This window comes from Dromaius novaehollandiae, chromosome 1 (genome assembly GCF_036370855.1).
Source record: "Dromaius novaehollandiae isolate bDroNov1 chromosome 1, bDroNov1.hap1, whole genome shotgun sequence".
Lineage (NCBI taxonomy): Eukaryota > Metazoa > Chordata > Aves > Casuariiformes > Dromaiidae > Dromaius > Dromaius novaehollandiae.
Window position 1 is genome coordinate 110,863,158 of NC_088098.1, and position 15,904 is coordinate 110,879,061.

Here is a 15,904-nt window from a genome sequence, read left to right on the forward strand (position 1 = left end):
GCAGCTCACAATATCAGCCTCAAAAGAATATCTTTGGGCCCTCAAGTTGAGCTTGCTACATTTACAGGAAACAAGCAGGGATGTTAAGCCCAGAAAGAGCCATAGGAGTGCCATTTGGTGCTCCTCTATTCTCTTTAAATTTTACAGCTAAGCATCACAAAAATTTATACGAAGTTGGGGTACCTAAGAAATCTGCAACAGTCAAAGGTTTTATGAGTATGATAAGACAAACTCTTTTTAGTGAAAATGTTTAGTATTCCTAGGAAGTGAATCCAGATCTTTTATGCCACATGGGACAACCCATCCTCAGACTGCTTTTTTCCCAGCGCAAATCATGTAAAAATTTCCCTTACAGTAAATTCACAAATTGAAGAACAGTAGAGAAACAGTTCACTGCCTGTGGCCCTGCAGATATTGGATATATCTGGCTACTGGAAAAGTGTTTGCATAGCTACAACCTAATGTTATGATGGAAGGAGATCTGGCTTCTCCTGTTTCCATTAGAAAGGAACTCTAGGCATGGATAGAGGAAACATAGGTTTCCTAGGATGTATGATCAGGGAACCAGGATGTCTGGCTACCTCACATACCTGGCCCTACCGAACAGATGAACCAATCATCTTCTGGATGTCTTCCAACCCACACTTTGACCCTCCTTTTCATCTTTGAGCATGAGAAGAAAAAAGAAGTCAAACTATGCTGTCACTACTCTGTCTCCAGAGTGTCTCCAAACAAAAACTTTTTGTTTATTTTCAGGAACCTTGATGGCTAAAGACTTCCTTTCTTTTTCTCTACCATTGCTTAGACAAAAATGCCAATTAAAATCTGCATTCAGTTTTAAATAAGATTTATGGATCTCTGGTCAGGCAGCTCTAAGAAATTGTTTATGAGACAACAAGGAATGGAGCAATGTGGCAGAAAATGACATCACAATGGCCATTCTTGTGTGCCTTTTACTGCCCACCTTGTAGTCAATATAAGAGAAGTAGGGGAGAGAGGGTACAATTCCAGGTTCCTCACACAAGTTGCATTTGAAGTTCAAAGGCCAGATCTTACTGCTGGTGTTGTTCAGCATGAAGCTTTTTGCTAAGTACTTCAACGTGACAAGTACCTCAAGAGACTGAAAAAGCACATCTTGCTTTGTGAATCCAGCTAGCTTTATCCTGCCTCTGTAAGGATGACTGGATGACATTTCCAGCTGGATGATGCATTTTTCCCATGGAAAGAAGAAAAAAAGGCACATTAGAAGGTTAAGGATTATAAACAAGCTGCAAGCTGAGAAGTATATATAAACACACATCAGGTTAATAGTCAGTTTGGGCAGTATCATTCCTGTGGACTATCAGGAACTAAATGATATAAAAGCAATAAGATTTATTTGGATTTGTAAAAATGCATCTATTATTTCAGCTGTGAAATTTTCCTGACACAAGAATGGGAAACAGTCGTGCTCTCACAACTATGGGCTATTGCAATTTACTCATTAGAAAGGCTCTTTTATACTACAGAAACCTTCCAATGTTCTCTTTATTGTTATTACTGTCTTGCAGTATCTTCTGTCTGGGTAGGTTTGCTCATCCCTTTTAATTATTAAAGTGGCCTGACTTCTATTTCATACAAACCAAGCACCGAAGAGCTTTGACAAACAATTTATGAGGTGATTGAGCAGTGAAACAGCACAGCGAGCGTATACTTTTAGACGGTGATGATTTGTAGGGCTTTGTAAATCACACAGCTCTCAAAACAAAAACAACCACAACCAAACACATACACATACACACACAAAACTAACAATCCACCAGCTCAAGATAAGGAATTTAGATTTAACCTAAAGCACATCCAAGTTTTGTAAGTTTTCCTATAACTAACTAAATTTTTGCAAACGTGGTGTAATGCATGCACTCAGGTACTAGAAAATGCATTGTTTTATGGTCTAATAACTTCATGTTGTCAGAGGTTGCCTTGCAGATGAGAGGTCAAAGAAGCAGGCTGATTGTCTCAGGAAAATTTAGTTAATGAAAAGTACTTGTCCTTATTTGATGATTGCAAACAGAATGCTTTTCAGAGGTGACCAGTTGAAAAAAAGCTGGCTGAACAATTACAAGCATTTAAAAGTCCTTTGAGACCAGTTATAGTTCCTTACATTTGTCTTAGATGTTGCTTGCTTTGGCATGTTAAGCTATCTAATGTTCCAGCAGCTTGACAGTATGCCTTAGCAACCTTGACATCTTCATTCTTGTCTGATCTACATGGACACTAATGGTACTGCTTTGTGGTAGCGCTCCAGAAATGGTACTTCCAGAGAGGCAAATATCTATTCATTGACTTTGCTGCTCATCATAAACAGCTCTAGATGAAGCCATTATGGTGAAGAGGACAGACATTACTTTGCTAAGTCTAGCTAACACTTTCATTTATAATATATTTTCGCAGCCTGCTTTTAACAGTGACATTACCTCTATGGTTCGCTGCAGTTCTTCACAATGTGGAAAGAATGCATACTGGGATGAAGTGTGTGACTTCTGCTATTCTACTGGAAATCTATTTCAGAGTCAAAAATCACCCTTTCTCAGCTAGGATTCATACAGTGCAAGACAGGATTCTACTCACAGACCATGCCACCAAGCAGGTACAGGTGTTGTGCTGTTTTGGTACATCTTAGCACGTTCAGTCTTTGGCTAGAAGAAATATCTTGTGGATGATCCCATCAGAGGCAAATGAGCAGAAGGCGACCTTACTTCTTGGATTTCAGCAACAACGTTCTGCAATCTTCACAGTTCCTTAATATTAATACGTTATTGAGGCTGTCACATGTTTTTCAGTCAATATCATGACTTGTTTGTTAGGTAGGCTCAGTTCATGATTTTGGAAGCCTGAGACTGACAAGACTATAGAATCCAAGAAATACACAGGGTTAAGTTAATACCAATTGTGGAAAAAAGTGGGTCTTTATACATCTTATATTAGGTCAAATGCTGCTCATCACTAAAGATTCCCTCTGCATAAAGGAGAAAATACTCACTTGACTGAACAAGCAATTCACTATAGAGAGCAGACCAGGATCACAGAGCGGGAGAGAGAGATCACAGAGATTTCTACTATTACTACTTGTAGAAACTTTCATTTTATGCATAGAAGTTTAAAAGAACCTCTTAGTAAGTTCTCAGACAGAAAAACTTTTTAACATAGTGCCAATGTTAATATACACGGAACTAGAAATAACGTCTAAAAGCTGTCAATTTGTCTGAGAAATTCACAACCTTCACTGTGAAGGGTCTATAGCATTATCCTGAGACAACATAGAATTAAAAAGCCCCCTCCTCTCACCAGTAAAACTGATGTTAACTAAACATCATGTCCCAAATAATCATTTAGCACACTTTGGCAGACAGATGAGTGAACTTTTGCCTTAAACATTTCTTGGTACATAAGGTGCGAGCAAACCATAACCCCAAACAAGCCATCTGTTCCTGGCAGAAACAGGACTGAGCTGCTGCGACCCCTGAAATGGTCTCCCTGCGACCACCCGGGACACACCAAGCCTGCGCTGAACCAGACCACGATCGGGCAGAGACTTTGGGACCTGGACTGTAAATTACTGCCGCATAGCACAACTTCTATAAAACTTGCTTAGCATGAGTAGCTAAATTTGTTGAAGCCTTAGGCCGCACTTAGATAAAATAATGAACTTTTACCTAGTTCAGTAAGAAAAGGGGCCTGAGAGCTGGTTCAAACTGGAATGATAAGGGAGTTGCAAGCAGTTTGCATTCCTGTGCTTCACACTCCGAAAGGGAGGATGTGAAGGCTTTGAAATAAGGCCTGCTTGGGCTCCAGGACCCTGGGAAACAAAGCTTCCTCTCACTGCTGAAACAGTGTTAATTAGGGAAGTCTGGACTATCTCGGGGTGTGGATTATATCCCCTTCGTCAGGACCTTGGGAGATAACACCTACTGTCACTGCTGGGGCAGTGCTAATTGCTGGAACAACACCTCTTTGTCAGGGCCTTGAGAGACAAGGGCGGGACCTGAGGAATCAAAACACATCTGTCAGCAGAAACTGCAACAGTAAAGATAAACAGCCTGCCTAGGGACAACGATGAGACCCAATAAGGAGCAGGAAACCCCAGACCTAAAAATTACTATTGGTCTGAACTACCACGTGAGGAGTGGGAAACTTAATTTGAAAAAGCTATAATTGCCCAGGGATTTCTTTGTTTGGGGTCCCTCTTTGGAGGCACCCAGCTGGAGCTGTAATTACTGCACTAAAATTTATTTATTTAATTTGCTTTGATTTGGCACCGAAAAGACCCTGGTCTCAACGAGGCTTGTGACGACTGGAGATCTCGAACAGTCAGCAGAACATCATTGGACTTGGAGTGGTGGTAGCTAGTTTCTTCTCTCCTTTTCCAACTTTCTCTATCTTTTCCCCTTACCCTTGTTCCCCTCTCCCCTTCGCCTCCCCTTTGCCTTTCCCCACCTTTTCTCCCCACTTCGTGGAAAATAAAGTTAAAAGGTTGTACGATATTTGACCTGTTTTAGCGTCTTAATCTCGTCCTTGGGATCGTAGTGAAACCCTCCCGATATTGGATTGGGACATACACTAAACGCAAAGTCAAAAAACCCTCTTCATTTTAATTTCAATGAAAACGGGATTGAGGAAAGAAAATTTGCAAAATGGAAAAAATAATAATTGCCTGGGAAAGAATTATCATCACAATGCTTCTGAAATAATATTGTAAACAAAATGTGCATAAAGAATAAAAGGCAAGATCTTCAGCTCTGTGGAAGCTTGTGTTGATTTACACCACCTGAGAATCTGGTACCAACTGTAAGAGGACACAGTCAAACTCTTTCTTCCAAACACTGAATAGTTCTTACTACAGTACTATTATGTTATAATATGACTAGGAAATGCTGCAAATGGATCTAATTATTATTATAATCCTAACATTATAATCTTGAAGTCCTTGTCAAATGCTATTTCCAAGACATAGAGAGATGTCCTACAGGCAGAAGAATTAAAATAAACAGATTAAGTAATTTCCTACTGGCGAGATATCCTTAAAAGCTAATAAGCTTACATTTAGATTGGATTCTGCAGCAAAGATATTTGATTTACTTGTCAAAATTTAAACATCTTACAGTACTCCATCAATCATTATGTATAAGATAGGTTAATATGAAAAATCAAACTCAACGATATTTTTCCCAGACAATATTTTTTCAGTGATGTGTATTAACTGGGGATGAAGTAGGATCATGCCTTCTGTCTAACATTATCACTGGTCTTGTGTATCTAGTTAGTACTACTAGTTCATGTGCTCTGCTTTTTTAGCGAATTCACAGTAATAGCTCTGGTAAAAATTGGTGGCTTGAAGATTCTGCAAATACTGAAATACTTTAAATAAGACTGGGTCCTATTTGTGATTGTTGGAGTGATAAGGAATGAAACTAGGGCAGATGAGATAAAAAAGTGAATCAATACCTGCACCAAGAAGACACTTTACATCCATTTACTTTTTACCCCTTTCACCTGATCTTTCAGGAAACCACCTTGATAATTCTTCATGAAATCTCTCTCCCTGCTCCCCAGAAAAGGTTCAGAATTGCTTCAACTGTGATGGGATCCTACAGTTTGAAATATATCTCACTGGATATAAGACCAGCCATTTAATTTGACCTTTGTGACATTTAGATAGTTTCCAAATGACTTCTAACTACAATGGCCCCTGTTTGGAAGTAACTCTTGCCTAATTAAGCAAATCAAGTTCATTTAAAACAAAAACAAAAAAAAAAACCCCAAGTCTCTTAAGTCCATAAATATTGTCAATCAGGTCAATGGTGCTCCAGTACAAGCTACTGTCCCTTATCTTCTTATATTAGGTTGATAGTACTGCCATCTGTTGCACTTAATAGCTTTCAAACTGAAAGAGAAGGAATATCCTATTAGCAAATAAATTCCACTAGCATACTCTTCTGGATTCATGTCATTTTCAGGCTTGGTGGCCCAGCAAAAAAGTCACCTTTGATATTTGCTATCTTACAGATGTCACTCCAGAGTCTTATGTGGTGGCACTACAGACACTATTCGCTTTCTGTGGAATCTGCTCACTCCACCAGGGCTTCTTTCATTCTGGGGGAAAGGGATGGAGAGGGACACTTCATTCTCATTGTGAAGTTCAGAAAGCAATTCAGTGAAAGGGTAGATGGAGAAGAGAGTTAGTGGCAGTTAGGAAGTCATGCACAACCAGTACAAATCTTTTCAGAACGTAGATATTATGCTTTCTTATCAATAGTGACTTAATGCTTCTGACTCTCCATTTTAGACCTTTTTTTTCAGCTCAGGAGAGCTACATAAAACTATCCCTGTTTAGTGCACAAAAAGTCTGTCCTGCCCAGAGGCAGACAATTATTTGGACACGAACCATATCACATCAGAAGTTTTGAAGACAGATCTTGTATTTGTAACTGAACATATACAATTCCGGATGATGAGTTCCCCGTAAGCAATTGACAATTCAAGAGCAAGATCAATTCAAGCTCTGCAGCTGGCTCCATTCCCCCCCATAACTCCTAGCTAATATTATGGTCAGCAATATTGCTATGAATGCTTAATGTTGCAGACCAGCTCCACTGCCTGTGACAGTGAGGACCTGAACCTCAAGTCTTACAGTGTCAAGGTTTAATTCCCCATTCTGCCACAAACTTTTGTGGACCACTGTTAAATCACAGTTTCTATGGCTCAGTTATAAAGTACTTTTCCTGTCTCACAAGCATTTTGCAGGCATATATGCACTGGAGTCAGCGATAAAGTCAGATATTTGTGATACTGTGATACTGAAGGGAAATGTGGGTTGCTGCAGTTCAAAGAAAACATGATGACAGGTAGAAAAATATGTCTGAAGAGTCCTTAATGTCTAAATTAACTGAGGAACAAGATTGCTTTAACTATTCTTAGTTGCACAAGGGAAAAAATTAATCATTTGTGCACTTTCTGAAATATAGATGTAAATTTGTTAATAAATGGCTAGTTGTACTAATTAATGCAATTAATGTAAATTAGTTGTATTGCCACTACTGTGGTAAATACTGTTACACTCAAAATACTGTCATCAGCAATGGGAATATGCCATTTATTGTTTGTCCAGTTAATATTTTAGCAGTTGAGTACTCTAATTTACCTGATACAAAAAAAGCCACATTAATAATACAAAGTTGTTTTATAAATAAAAGAAACCTTCCTAGTATTTAACCCTTGTTTCTGATGTTGTCCTCACCTCAATTTCAGTGTGCACTTGGCTTTCTTTCTATACACTCTCCTACTCCCCGCCTGCCCCTTCCTCCTGCTGCCAGTAAAGGGGTGAAGCTGCCCTGCAGCCCCAGCCCCAGGGGCTGTTTGCAGGACAGGGACTGCCTGGGGCTGTCAGACCCTTCCCCGGCGGCACTCACGGAGCTGCAGCTCAGACAGGCTGGGCAATGGGCACTCGGCCACGAGGTGCCTGCTCAGCCCAGCCCAGCCCAGCCCAGGACATGGCAAGCCTGGCCACCGCTGGAGACCCTGCACTGGCAGGGCACCCCAGAGCCTGCTGCTTCCCCAGTAATGGCAAAAAGCATGTTTACTGGGCTATAATGCAACTTTGTTAATTTAAAAGAAGAAAAACTCCACTGAACACAACTATCCTGTACTTAATTTCACATCGAGAAAAACTGACAGAACTTTTGAGAAATAATTTTTTTAATAATATAAAGTCATCGAAATAATTGACTTCCTTCTAATTCCTTCTTTGCAAGAATGAACATTACGCATATTCTCATAAAGTATTTCATAAATTATGAGTGATTCAAGAAGATCTGCCTGTGATGAAGAATTAAAAACATGCAACCACAGATTCCAATCTTAATTGAATGCTTTGTGTTTCCTAGTAATTTAATAATAAATCTTTCAGCTTTTAGTGGTATAGGCTAATGTTAACAGAAAAATCATTTAGTTTTCAATAAAGAGAGGTCAGGCTATTCTTCTGCTTTACTTCACCACATTCAGTGTGATATAAAATAGGTAGCAACTATTTTTCACTTGCCTGCAGGTCTCCAACTACTACATTATCTAATGACAATACTCAGACTTCGAAGATTGAAAAAGGACATTATTTATACCTGAAAGGAGACTACCAAATAAACAATATCTTTAATTTACTTAATTATAAAATTATCTGGTCTTAAAAATATGAATTTCCTTTTTATGACTGTAAATCTAGGTGTTATTTTACCAGAACAAGCCATTCCCATTCACTTGCCCACAAGGCACCTGGTAAACCCAGCTCAGGCCATGGCAAGCCCAGGCACCATCAGAGCTCCTATGCAGGCAGGGCACCACAAAGCCTGCCCTCTTCCCCTAGTAATGAGAAAACCATGTTAACTGGGCTACAGAACTGCATTAACACTTCAGTGTTGACCTCATCGTGGGCACAACCTGAAAGTTACTGCATTCACTGAGGCAAACAAACATAACTTCACTGAAATCACGTATGTGAGTTTCTGTCAGGGGAAGCACTATTCCACGGGGTCTATTGTTGCGCTGATGAGCAGTAGAGGGATTCATAGAAAAAATGCTCTCACATGCACAAAGTAAAATATTTCTCTATCAGATAGAGAATTAGCATGACTGCTGGTAAAAGAGGTAGCTATACTTTGTCTTAAAGATGTTTGCCACTCAGTTTCCTAGTATTTTTCTTTTAAGAGCATGGTGATATCTAGTAAACAAAAAGACTACTGACACAAACACTGACTAGATTTCAAGTGAAATATGTCTTTGTTCTTTGAATTAAGACCCATCCTTCTGTTTAAATCCTTGAGCTGCACTGCTTAGTCTATGACAATTCAATAAATATTTGCATACCATTGATTTTCTTCTAGAGCTAAAGTCATTAGACTGTTGGTTCAAAGCCAGATTTGCCAAACCTAGATGGATGAAAATCACAGCATAAGTTTTAGTGCATAGCTAAATTTCTACTTTGAGTTTTTCTCTAGTTGTTGGATTGTCAAAATAAAACGCTGAACAAACACTCATGTCTCTCATCATTACATTTATTGTTGAAAATTACTGGTCAATATAAGCTTGCACATTAACTAATAGCACTGACTATTTCACTGTCCATACAATATCATAGTTAATAGCAGTCATAATGTCTCGTACTACAATAAAAATTAGCCTCAAAAAGATCAATACATTTTATGTTTGTAGCAGGGAGGACAGATGAACAATAAATCTTGTGTTTGAAATTATTGTGTATTCTGACAGCATGGAATTCAGAACTACTTTGAAAGATAGGTATGATTCACTATAGAGTCATATTCTAATATGAATCTCTGACCGTCTTTGTTGCTTCTGTTCAGGCATAAGTCATTGCAACACTGTCTGGGTGGATTTTTTGAGCCAAACTCCTGTGAGCATTTAATGCAAGTTTGGAATTGCTCTGGTTGATGCCATTTGCAGATACCACAAGTTAGAGCTACACAGCCCAACCCATGACGCATCATGATATCATTGATAGCTGACTCTGATTTGAGACAAATAGAATATATATACAGAATAAGAGAAAATTGATTTACCTATATGAACTTCCAGCTTCAAATATAAACATCCTAAGGGTCTTTCAGGAGGGGGGCATTTACTGAGAGAAAATACAACAGTTCACCAAGTAGCTCCAGCAGGGCTATGGAAGTTATATTATACAGTAAAATGCATCAAAATGGAATGTTTTGGCAGCTGTTCAGACTCAAAAATACTGCTGCTTTTAAGAGAAGAGTTCTCTGTTTTATCATAATGATTCAAAGACAATTTTTACAATAGTTTAAAACTATTTTTTCAGGGGACATTAATATATTAAAGATGCAGTTTCAATAATGTTTTAGCATGGCAAAGAAATTGTCTTCATACTCAATGAACATGGTAGAAAAAATTGTTTTTGTATCTTGTTATCTGAACAAATGATGACTTGCTGTAAAACTAAAGCATTGGTTATATTGTGCAATGGTTTAATATGTCACAAGTTCAGCATGGATAAATGCTGGATATTCTTGACTGATAATCCTCGCAGTACCTCCTGAGCAAGCAAAATATCTTCTCTGCCTGCATCTATATTTGTCTGTGTTTATGCTTTGATTCAAACTCATTCATCTTTATTCCTTTATTTTCTACCAGAACCATGTGTTGGAGGAGTTGGCAACTTGTAGGCAGGGAGAGAGAAAGAAGAGGATAAAAATGGACACACGGAAATAAAGATGACATGAGAGAAGAAGTAGAAAGTACCTAGGAGAAAGTAGCACAAGGATGCTGAGAAAAAGAATCTAAAAAATGGGGAGGAAGACAGACATGATAAATCCCTTTTCTGCCAATTGGATTTCCTGGCAATCAAAACACAATGTAACTGAAGACCAGTCTAAGCTGTGTGGCAACCGTTGATTCTGGTTCAGTGCGTACAGCCAAGGAAGGCAATAGATTATGGCTATAAGCCAAAATATTGTTAACTTTTTACACGTTTGACTTATTTTTTCAAAAAAACCTGTAACACTTATACCAGGTGTATTCCTCCCAACAGGGGCTAGTCTTTCAGGATGAGATTAAGTATTTTGGTACATTAGAAAAAACACTATTTCATATTAAATTCTAGGTTATTCTAACTCAGTGTACTGGTAAATTAAATAACACTATTTTCTGAAAAAGAATTAAGTTAAGGACAGTATTCAAATTGGATGAAAGATTTTCATCATTTTGGTGTGACAGCTTTTAGTGAAGGCTTAATGCTATTTGCCACATCAGTTTCTAATTGTCTTACTGCTATCATTTAGTTAAAAATTTGAAATATTTCATCTCATGTTTGTTTCTTTAATATCACTGACAGACTTACTAATTAGATGATCTGATTATTCCTTTTTTTATCACACAATTAAAAAACAAACCTTGTTGTTCAAGTCATAAAAAAAAGAAAGATCAGTGGCTTGATACTGGGTTGGATACTTTTTTTATTTATCAGACATTTACATTTTTCATCACAACTGATAAAAAACAAATAGAATTCTTAATCTCCACATTTTTCACAGCATTTCTTTTGTGCTGGTGTAAATAACTTTGTCAGCTGGAAGCTACAGAACAGTGTGGTTGATGAATTCTCATTAATTTTCTTAAAGTAAGTTTCTGAATTGTCAAGTGTAATCATGCAAATTGTAATCAAATAAAGATCTGCTTTATTTTGCTTGTTGCTCCTATTAAAAAATAAATAAATCTGAGAAATGCTTCTCTAACTCAGGAAAATTAATGGGGACTCCTCCAATTATTTGTCACTAAACAACACTGAAATAAGCCTAGTTCCCAGAAGAGATTCTCTAGACTTACTTTGTCTCCAGGGTTCAGAATCTGGAACTCCTAGGAAACAGCTGTGCTATCAAAACATTCTTGTGCAGTGGTCTCGAACACATCAAAAACACTAAATTAGAACTGAATGTTCTGGAAAAGTATTGTGGTCATGTACACCTTAAGAGAAAGTTAAAACCACATTTTGTATAGAAATGGGGGGATATTCCAAGTTTAAAAGACCAGACCCAAAAAGATATGACAGGGAAACAGCTCTTACTTCCTGAGAAGTCAACTGCAAACTGGGAAGAGTGAGTTTCTGGGTAGCAGCAGGTCACTAAGGCAGCCCTCTGCCTTCTACTTATGGTAGCAACTGGATGTGAATAGCAGAAAAAATAAAAGAACAAACAGCCAACCTAGCCTTATTATTAAGGAAATTATTCTCATTTTCAGAAAGTTATTTACTACCATAGACTTCTGAGACAAGTGAGAGAAAAGTCCTTTACCTTGATGCGCAGGAACCAGAAAATGTAAGCGTGTGTTTTTCTGGAAAGCAAATTCTACAGGATTAAGGAATCTGGCTTCAAAATGCCAAATAGATTCTTTTTCCTAGTTTGTGATGTCCATGAAAATTCTAAGTAATCAGAAAAAGAACTGAAATTGAATCAACTTTTTTGAGAGGTCATCAGACAGTGCATTTTTCACAGGTCTTTCTATCGTTATTTCTGCCGTATTAGGGGAAGTATGTAATTTGTAACTAATAAAGTCATATCAAGATCACAGAAAGACAGAATTTCATTAAAAGATCAATCTGCCAATGACTTCGGGTAAATGAGCATCTCCAAACCATCCTTAGGATCACAGCATCATTGGATAATTCAGGTCGGAAGTGACCTCCGAAAGTCTCTAGTCCAACCTCTAGTCCCCTCCAGCAGGGTCAGCTGTGAGCTGGTTGCTCAGCTGACTTTTTGACTGACTTTGTCCAGTCAAGTCTTGAAAAACCTCCAAGAACAGGGACTGCACAACCAGTGTGGACAACCCACTCCAATGCTTGACTGTTCTTATGGGGAAAAAGGACATATGCGTCCTTATATCCAGTCTGAACTTCTCTTGTTTCAATTTATGTCCATTGCCTCTCATCCTCCTGCCATGCACCACTGCAAAAAGCCTGGCTCCATCTTCTCAATGACCTCCCCATAGGTAGGGGAAGGTGGCTGTTAAATCCCCTCCAAAACCATCTCTTCTCCAGCCTGAACAAGCCTTGATCCCTCAACCTTGCCTCATAGGTCAAGTGCTCAAGCCCTGACCATGTTCCTGAACTTTTATCAGTTGATCAGTGTATGCCTTCTACTGGGGGGCCAAAATCTGGATGCAGTATTTTAGATGTGAGCTGTTGAGTGCAAGTGAAGGGGGATAACCACTACTCTCAACATACCAACTGTACTTCTGTTCATACAACCCAGGACACTGCTGGCCATCTTTGCTGCCAAGGCATGCTGCTGGCTCATGCTCAACTTCCCATCAGCCCAGATCCCTGGGCTTTTCCAGAGCTGCTCCCCTCCCAGTCAGTTCCCAGCCTATAGGGCTGTTAGGGTCTCTTCCTTCCCATGGGAAAGGCATTGCATTTGTCTTACTGGATCTCATAAGGTTTCTGTTGGCCTATTCCTCCAGCCTAAGTCTCTCTAGATGACAGCCCTGCCCTCAAGTATATTGACTTGTCCTCCCAATTCAGTGCTGTCTGCAAACTTAATGAGTGTGCACTTCATCGTCTCCTCCAGGTGATCGATGAATAAGTCAAGCTGAACGAGTCCCAGGATAAACCCCTGCGGTACTCCACTTGTTACTGACTTCCAATTAGAGTATGACCTATTACACTCTCTGAGTCCGACCATACAACGAATTGTGTCCACCCATCGAAACTGTAAAGTACTAACTTGGATATAAAATATTATTGGAGACAGTGTCAAAAGCCTTCTTAAAGTTAAGTAGTGTCCACTACTCTGCCCACACGCACAGACCTGGCCATTTTATCATAGAAGGCAATCAGATTGGTTAGGCACTATTTTACCCTTAGTAAATCCACAGGGATTGTTCCCCATCACCACCTTCTCCCTTATATGCCCAGAAATGTGTTTCAAGTGGAACTGCTCGTCAGGACTGAAGTGAAGCTGACCATCCTGCAGTTCTCTGGGTTGACTTCCCCTCCCTCATTCTCTGCCCCCCAGATTAGTGTGACATTTGCCTTTCTTCACTTGTCAGGGACCACCCTCAATCTCCACAACCTTTCAAATATGAAAGAGAGTAACCTTGCAATGACTTTGACCAGTTCACTCAGCACTTGCAGATGCAGCAGTCCATCAGGTCCCATAATCTTGCACAGGTCAAGTTCTCAAGTTCTGACTCTGTCCTCATCCACTGCTGGTCTCTCTCCTCCCTGAAACTAACCACTAAGCACAAGCATCTGCAAGAGCTTGCTGGTGAAGAGGCCACATATGCAACAGTTTATCCTTCAGCCTCAATACATTTCATGTGTTTTCCTCTTGTAATGTAGTCAGGATCATTAAGTTCTGGGCAACCAGGAATATATTTTACCTATACAAACTATGTGGATCCTGCTAACTTTTTCTGTGCAAGTGGAATTTGTGAAAAAAGTAGTAGAGTACACTTCATGACAATATGTTGTTTCTATACAGAGTTCTGAAAACTAGGTACTCCAAATTCTATTAATTCCTAAACACTGCCACAACAGCACACGCACACAAACACTGGAATAAATGGAAAAGAAAAAAACCCTCCCTTATTGGTACTGTTTCCTGATGGGGGAATAATATGAGCAATTTAACACCAAATTAGCTACAAGGAGTATCTAGTAGTTAACTCCTTAGATAGCAAATGAGAGGACAGATGTAGCAATTATTCAGTAAAGTCATATTTAAATGGATCTGAAAAGCATTAGTGATGCCTAAACTGTTTTCCCCCTACTTTTGTGTAAATGCTATGTATAAAAATTTAGATTTATTAGTTGATTGAGATACACTATAAATCCTTACAGAAAGGAAGGACAGCATGACAAGGTTTTTATATCACCATGCACAAGAACAAACAGTATAGGCTGGCAACCTTTCTGTGACAGACATTACTCCTGCATATTTAGGAGCTAAGTCAGGAAGATTATCCTTTACTGTTCCAATGGCACATTAATCCAAATATTTCTACTCCTCATTGCTCAATGCTGGTTGGCATTTTTGCCTAGAATCTTGAATAGTATACAAATAAAGTGAAAAAACCTTCTTTTTATGCCACATTGTTAAATTTGATACTTCTAGACACTTTCTGCCACACTGTTTTATGTGATTTATTATGGTAGAGGAGAGAAATTCAGAGAGATGGAAAGAAATCGTAACAGTAAATTTGTGCTAAATCTATTGTTATCATACAAAGAACAGTTTTCCTAAGGAGATTGTCTATAGCCAGATAGCTTTAATCTAAAATTTAATATCAGCTTTTATGACTGAAAGAGAAAACTGAAATGAAACATGAGCATAAATGAAAGAAATTATACAAAAATTACTATAATTATGAACATCAAAGTTACTTATCAAAACTCCATCTTTATGCTAATTAGTTTCCCAACAGATTATTCTGAATAGGATGAAGCCATTTCAGTTATGAAAGAAAACTAGTGTTTTCCTGTTCCATGATAATTAGTCATTCATATTTAGATAGCCTTCATTCACTGCTGCACAGGTGCCTCAACCTTTGCCACATAATGTTGAGCTGTATTTAAAGAAGTAATTTTTGAATACTTCTAAAGGAATAATAAAAAAACTGTATTAACAGCTTAATCACCCAGCATCTCCCTAAACAAGAGATCTGTCATGTGAAATTCATCTTTTTTGTCAAAAGCATGCACAAAACAGTTCTGATGGACTAAAATATGACAGTGTTGTATCAGCAAGCCTGCTTCAGCAGCCCTGCTAATTTAACACTCTATTCAGCAGATATTCAATTTGCATGGCTGCTGGCCATGAAGTTTCTGTGAGCTTCTATGGGTTGACACCTGCAAAGCTTAATCCCGATTCAATAAACGTAAATTTCTGTCTTCCTCATTGCAGATCTGTTAACTGCTGACTATGGCTATGGCTTTCCAGCAAAAGCATGCTCTATTCACATGTCTATATATAGAAGTCAGCATTACATGTCCATCAGGCTTGCAAACTTATGTTTGGATAGACTATGACTGACGACACATGACTGTGAGGAAAGTCCATGAAGAATGATGGAAACACAGATGTGCTCAGAGACATCAATAGGAAAAAGGTTCCCTGATAGCATAGTCCCATCTCTCTGGAGTCTCTATTTTCTTTACAACTATAATACTAGAACCAGTACTAGAACCAGTTAAAGAAAAAGTCGCAATGCCTTGCTGAGCTACTATATGACTGCATAGGCAAAGTAATTCAGGTGAATAAACCACCCATGAGCCAGGATCTTCTAATGGAGAGCTACCACAATGATGGTACCATTGCGTCAATATAGTGCAGCTTACTCTCTC